General features: G+C 44.7%; 1 pseudogene; it reads right to left on the reverse strand.

Moving 5' to 3' along the window:
• Positions 1 to 3,446: 3,446 nt before the first annotated feature.
• On the reverse strand, positions 3,447 to 4,754 carry LOC102121937 (uncharacterized; annotated as a pseudogene).
• Between the last annotated feature and the right edge of the window lie 2,395 nt (positions 4,755 to 7,149).

Raw genomic sequence — 7,149 nt, forward strand, 5'->3', positions numbered from 1 at the left:
CTCCATTACAGAAAGTGTGACCTGATAAAAATGCAAATCTGACCACATCATTCTGCTGCTTAAACCCCTTCAACGGCTTCTATTGATCTTAGTATAAAGACCAACATCCTTGGTATAATTCACAAAAACCTGCATAGTCTGGCTACCTCTCCAGCTCAATACATGCATTTGCTTTGTACATCTGGTCATGTTGGCCTTTTTAATGTTTCTAAAGCACCAAACTTTCCCCTCTCACAGCCTTTCTACTTCCTTCTGCCTAAAATACCTTCCTCCACACACAACCCCCAGGTTTTGTCTACTTAACTCCCACTTGTCTTTCAGATCTCAACTCAAACTGTCCCCAAATAGGTCAGGTTCTCTTGTTGACCAGATCACAGAACTCTATTTTCATATACTTACACTGGCTTGTAATTATGTGTCTGTGACTATGACTCATGTATCTCAATCTCACCTAGTTTACTGAATTTACTGAATGGTAAGCTCTATGAAGTCAAAAACCACATCTGTTGTTTTTGCCATTATATGTCTAGAAACTCACTAAGTACCTGACACTTGGCATCGGGTAATAAATATTACTTGGTAATAATATTTATTAAATGACCTGATCCACAGGATATTGTCCTCATCACCACAATCAGATAAATATCCTTATTTTTTTTATTTTTCATCAATAGAGGTTTTATTACTTGACTCAAGTAAGGAGGCCATGGAGAGTATTCTCTAAAGCAGTGTCTCTCTGATGGAAAGTGACAGGAGGGTTTTCTGAGGCCATGGAGAAGGGAGAGCATGCATCATCACATGTAGAGGAGGGAGTTTCAGTGGCACACATGCACTGAGCCATTCTGCCAGAATAAGCTCCCATGAGATGGCCATGAGCTATAGCTCCTCCCTGAGTGGAGATTTTAGCATGGTCATGTCAGAGGCCTTTGAACCAGCACAACTCCCATCTTGAATAGGGGCTGGGTAAACTGAGGCTGAGACCTACGGGGCTGTATTTCCAGGAGGTTAAGTATTTTAAGTTATAAGAGGTCAGCACAGATACAAGTCATAGAGACCTTGCTGATAAAACAGGTTGTGGTTAAAGAAGCCGGCCAAATCCCACCAAAACCAAGATGGTTTTGACAAGTGACATCTGGTTGATGCAAGTGACATCTGGTTGTCCTCAATGCAGATTATACACTATTTATAATACATTAGCATGCTAAAGGACACTCCCAGGATCACCACGACACTTTACAGATGCCATGGCAATGTCAGGAAGTTACCCTATATGGTCTAAAAAGGTGAGGAACCCTCAGTTCTGGGAATTGCCCCCCCTTCCCTGGAAAACTCATGAATAATCCTCCCCTTGTTTACCATATAATCAAGAAATAACTATAAGTATCCAGGCTGGACATGGTGGCTCACACCTGTAAACCTAGAACTTTGGGAGGTCGAGGCAGGTGGATCACTTGAGGCAAGGATTTCAAGACCAGCCTAGACAACATGGCGAAACCCCATCTCTACTAAAACTACAAAAATGTAGCTGGGCATGGTGGCACACTTGTAGTCCCAGCTACTTGGGAGGCTGAGGCAGGAGGATCGCTTGAACTCAGGAGGTGGAGGTTGCAGTGAGCTGAGATCATGCCACTGCACTCCAGCCTAGGTGACAGAGTGAGACTCTGTCTCAAAAAAAAAAAAAAAAAAAAAAGCCAGTGCCATGGCTCATGCCTGTAATCCCAGCACTTTGAGAGGCTGAGGCAGGCGGATCACTTGAGGCCAGGTGTTTGAGACCAGCCTAGCCAACATTGTGAAACTCCATTTCTACTAAAAATACAAAAAATTAGCTGGGTGTGGTGGTGCATGCCTGTAATCCCAGCTACTCGGGAGGCTGAGGCTGGAGAATTGCTTGAACCCAGGAGGCAGAGGTAGTAGTGAGCCAAGATCATGCCACTGCACTCCAGCCTGGGTGACAGAGTGAGCCTCCGTCTCAAACAAACAAACAAAGAGCTGGTTTAAAGAAAGAAGGTCACCACATTCCACCCGGGATTTGGGGAAGAACAGGCTGCCTGGTAGGAGGCTGTAAACCAGACTGATTGCTCAAGTTGATTGAATTCCTCTAATCCTGGGAGACTCTACCTGTCTGCCTACAGAGATTTGAACTCCCTCAGATAAGCAGCTGGCTGCACCCACAGTTCACAAGGAAAACTAGCATTCAGAAGGCAAAACACATTCCCAAGCTTGGAAGTCAGACTCTGACTGCTGAAATGGAGCCCCACAGTGGATCCAGCCCCATTGCCAAGGCAGGGACATGTAAGAATTTAATTCTGGGAGGTCAACATACCCACCTGTCCCTCACAGTGTGGAAATACCCCTCCTTCAAGACTTCAAGACTTTCATTTTCACCTGAAAGTGTCTCTCACCCACAGAGTCAATTTAAGGTTTTGCCATATGAACACTGTCAAATTCATAAACCCTTTCTCCAGGAGGCAATCCAAAAAAATCTTTGTCTGAAAAACTTCACAGACTTTAGATATAGACACACACATATATATACACACACACACATATATATAGACACACACATATATGTGTGTGTGTGTGTGTGTGTGTGTGTGTGTGTATTTTTTTTTTTAGAAACAGGGTCCTGCTCTGTTTCCCAGGCTGGAGTGGCAGGATCATAGCTCACTGTAGTCTTGAATTCCCAGGCCCAAGCGATCCTCTGGCCCCAGTTTCCCGAGCAGCTGGGACCACAAGCACCCACCACCACACCACACCTAGCTAATTTGTTTGCATTCCTTCATAGACATGGGGTCTTGCCATTTTGCCCAGACTGGACTCAAACTCCCAGGCTCAAGTGATCCTCCCACCTCAGCCTCCTAAAGTGCTGGGATTACAGGCGTGAGCCACCATTCCCAAGTCACAGATTTTCTTAAGGGATATGAAGACTGTGCTTCACTGTGCTGCATGTTATATATTCTGTAAAAAGACATGTAAAACATGTATCTAGGCCGGGCATGGTGGCTCATGTCTGCAATCCCAGCATCTCTGGAGGCAGAAGCGGGCAGACCACTCGAGGCCAGGAGTCTGAGACCAGCCCGACCAACATGGTGAAACTCCATCTCTACTAAAAATATAAAAATTAGCTGGGTATGGGCATGGTGGTGCACACCTGTAATCCCAGTCACCTGGGAGGCCGTGGAAGGAGAATCACCTGAACTCGGGAGGCAGAGGTTTCAATGAGCCAAGTTCACACCACTGCACTCCAGCCTGGCACTGCACTCCAGCCTGGGGGACTAAGTGAGATTCCATCTCAAAAATAATAATAATAAAACATAGAGTAATTGTTAAAATTGAAAATGTTCCTGTATTTTCCAAACTACTAACATTTCCATCCAGTGTGCATTCTTCAATTTATGTCGTCCATCTCCATGATACCCAGCCTTCTTATGTTAACCAGGCTGGTCTCAAACTCCTGGGCTCAGGTGATCCCCCTGCCTCAGCCTCCAAAAGCACTGTCTACGCCCAGCTAAATGAGTTTTTTCATGTTGTTGAAGGCAATTTTAAAAAGTAAAGACTTTACCACATTGTTTAGTGTCAAAGGGTTTTTCTCTAGTGTGAGTCATTTCATGTCTCCTTAGGGAATTGCCACATCCGAAGACCATATCGCACCTTTCACAGTCATATGGCTTTTCTCCACTATGAGTTTTTTCATGTCTTCGAAAACAACTGGGATAATTGAAGGTTTTACCACATTTATTACATTCACAAGGTCTCTCTCCAGTGTGAGCTCTTTCATGTGCTTGAAGGGACGTGGGACATCTAAGACTTGGTCACATTTTTGATGTTTGTAGAGTTTTCCTCCACTGTTAGACCTTTAATGTCTGCAAAGGGAACTGGAACGACTGAGTTTCTTCCCACATTCCTGACATTGGTGGGATTTCTCCAACGGGTGAGTTATGATTTCATGTGTCTGAATGAAGTTGTACCACATTGCTTACATTTGTGAGGTTTTTCTCCAGTGTAACATGAGTTTGAAATAAACTGGGATGATCAAAAGGTTTTCCACAGTATTTACATTCATAGCGTTTTTCTCCAGTGTGCATTTGTCCATGTTTTCGAAAGAAAACGGAAACAGTAAAGGCTCTCATGATTTCCCTACATTTGTAGGACCTCTCTCCAGTGTGAGTTCTTTCATGAATTTGAAGTAAAGTAGGAGAATTAAGGGCTTTCCCACACACCCTGCATTCATAAGGTCTCTTTCAAATTGGTGTTACTGTGCGCCTTGGACCACTATTGGGGGAAATGGAGGCTTTCCCACATTGTTTCTGTTTACGGAGCTTCTCTCCCCATTCCCCATCACACTCGTATAGTTTCTGTCTGGCGTGAGCTGTCATGTGCCTGTCAGGAATGAATGAGGAAGGAAGACTTTCCCACACACGCAGCATTTGCGTGGTTTTACCCCAGTATGACTTTTCTTTTTCAGGTGACAATCAGGAATCTAGCTGAAGGGTTCACCACGTTGACTCCCTTCTTTATGTCCACAGAATCTCTCACCCAGACTTTGACAGAGGCCAAGTTCCCGAGGGTTTCCAGCATCATATCTCTGTAGAGATTCTTCTGGGAAGGACTCAGCAAAGTCCACTCCTCCTGGATGAAGTTCATAGTCACATCCTCAAAGGCCACTGAGTTCATTTCTAGCTTCTGGGTGTCCTGAGTCCTCCCTGGGGCTGGAGCAGCCACAGCAGGTTCCACGTCACAGAAGCTGCAGTATCTGGACACCAGGCGCCTCCCCAAGGAACTGAAACCCGGACCCGAGTGGGGCCCACGCCTAAATATCCTTATTCTTATCCCATCTATATCACTGCTCCTCCTTCTTATTGATAGGAAAATTGGATGGTAGAAAAGCATTAGAAATAAGATTTCAGCTTTCCTTAGACACCAATATTTGTTAGTATCAGAAACTATTACAAATGAATAACAAAAATATTAACACACCAACAGAAAAATAAGCTAAGTATATGACAGATACTTCATTAAAAGAGAAATATAATTGGCCATTAAAAACACAAAAGATTAAATCCAATAGTAATCAAGGAACATGAAAACACAAAGAATACTACTACTGTAGTGATAACAACTACATTTTATTCTTCTATTTTTCTTGAAATTTGTATTTTTAAAAAATAATTGTTAACCACTAGTAAAACTTGAAAGTTTTTACACTGTAGAAATGAACAGAGAAGAAATTTCAGTGTCTAGTAATGCTGGCCCAGTAGCCAATTAAATCTCAATTTAATTTTCAGAATGTAGTCTCATTTCCTTAATTCCCAAGTTCCAGAAAGCACTTTACTACCCCCCAAACGCTGATAAAACTTCAAAGTAGCAGGGGTCTTTCCAAGATGGTGGATTGGAGGTTTTGTTAGCACATTTCACTTTCTTAGAAAGAGCAAAACAGTGTGTAGAGAGAGATTCACAATGTGAATTTTTATTCAGAAAGGAACATAGGAGCACAACAGAAAAAAATGAAAGAAACTTCAAATACTTTGAAAGCAGCCCATGCCATTCCTGATCCTAATTCATAGGGAGCCTTGCAGAAATTTGCCAGGCAACTTAAGCGGTGGTCACAGGTTGGGAGAGAATCCCAACTGGGATCAGCAATCTAAAGTGAGGACAAACCCTCATGGACAGAACTGAGAGTCAAGTGGGTAATAGGCTCTTGCTGCAGGTGCAGGAGCTGGGGATACCCTCACTTCGCAGGCCCAGACCAGCCAAAGTGTTGCCTAGGAGCCAGTTTCTGTCCAGAGCAGAGTCTTGCAGCCTGGGGCAATTTTACAAACTGAGCACAAACTGCTTGGGACTCAGATGACTTTTTCAGCTTCCTGCCAGCAATGGGCTGTTGGTGGGAGACCCACCAGGTCAAGGCCTGAAAGCTACTGGAGTCCCACTACTGCCTGCTGGGCTGTGAAGCCTGGGCTCCACTCTGTCCTCATGCAGCCTCTTTTGTGCAGCAGAGGTGATTCCATGCCTCCCTTGGAACACTGCCCCAGCAAACAGGAAACTGCCCTCACACCCCTGTTGGGGCTGCTACTGTGCTCACCATTGGGAAACCTGAATGCAGACTCGCCTGATCCAGCTTTGCCCGCCTACCCACCTTGGTGGCAGAACATGGGACAAGGACCCCTAGGAAATCCATGGCCCACGTGATATGCTGGGACTTCTGAGTACTTCTGGCTAACAAAGGTCAAGCATAAATCCCATGGCCACTGTCACAGCTGTCTCTCTCCTGCAAGTGCCACCTACTGGCCAGGAGGCCAACCTGCACAGCCCATTATAACATCTACTGACACAATCACACAAAGCTCAGGAAGAGGAAATCCTTTGTGGGACATCAGCTACCACCATTGCCCACACCTTCCTGGCTACTCAGGAGGCCTTGAGTTCATTCACCTACCTAGTACGTTACTACTATAGCTGGCATTTGAGAAAGCCACCACACTAAGGCCATTTGTAACAAAGGAAATCTCACAGAACCTACACCACTCTCTGACTACCCCAATCAGAGCTGTTGTCTGCACCTGCCATTGATGGACCTAAGAGCAAATGAGCCCAGTATCTTCACCCAGTTTTGCCTAGCTCTGAGAGCAGAGCCCAGGCCATTGTGGAGTCCCACAGTGTGGTCCATGGCCTGAGGCATCAAGAGAGCTCCTTCAGGTGAAAAAAGATCAAACACACACCCTACTGCTACCACTGCAGCTGACTCTTACCTGCCAGTGCCACCTACTGGCCTGGAGGTCAAACTGCACAACACAATACAAAAATCTGCTGACACCATGCACTGTGCTTGGGAATGTTGGGAATGAGATAAGTTTCTCAAGACCCTCACCTTTCCATCTCTGCAGGTGGCCAAGACTCTACTTACCTGTCCAGTACACTGTTACTACAACTAGCATTTGAGAAAACCACCACATTGAGGCTACCTATAAGCAAGGAACTCATACAGAGTATTTGCCACCTGACAGCACCCACAAGCAAAAGAAATTATCATCAGAGTGAACAGGCAACCTAAAGAATGGAAGAAAATTTTTACAATCTACCCATCGGACAAAGGTCTAATATCCAGAATCAACAAGGAAACTCAAACAAATTAACAAGAAAAAAAACAAACAA

The sequence above is a fragment of the Macaca fascicularis genome, chromosome 1, assembly GCF_037993035.2.
Source record: "Macaca fascicularis isolate 582-1 chromosome 1, T2T-MFA8v1.1".
In the NCBI taxonomy this organism is placed as follows: Eukaryota; Metazoa; Chordata; class Mammalia; order Primates; family Cercopithecidae; genus Macaca; species Macaca fascicularis.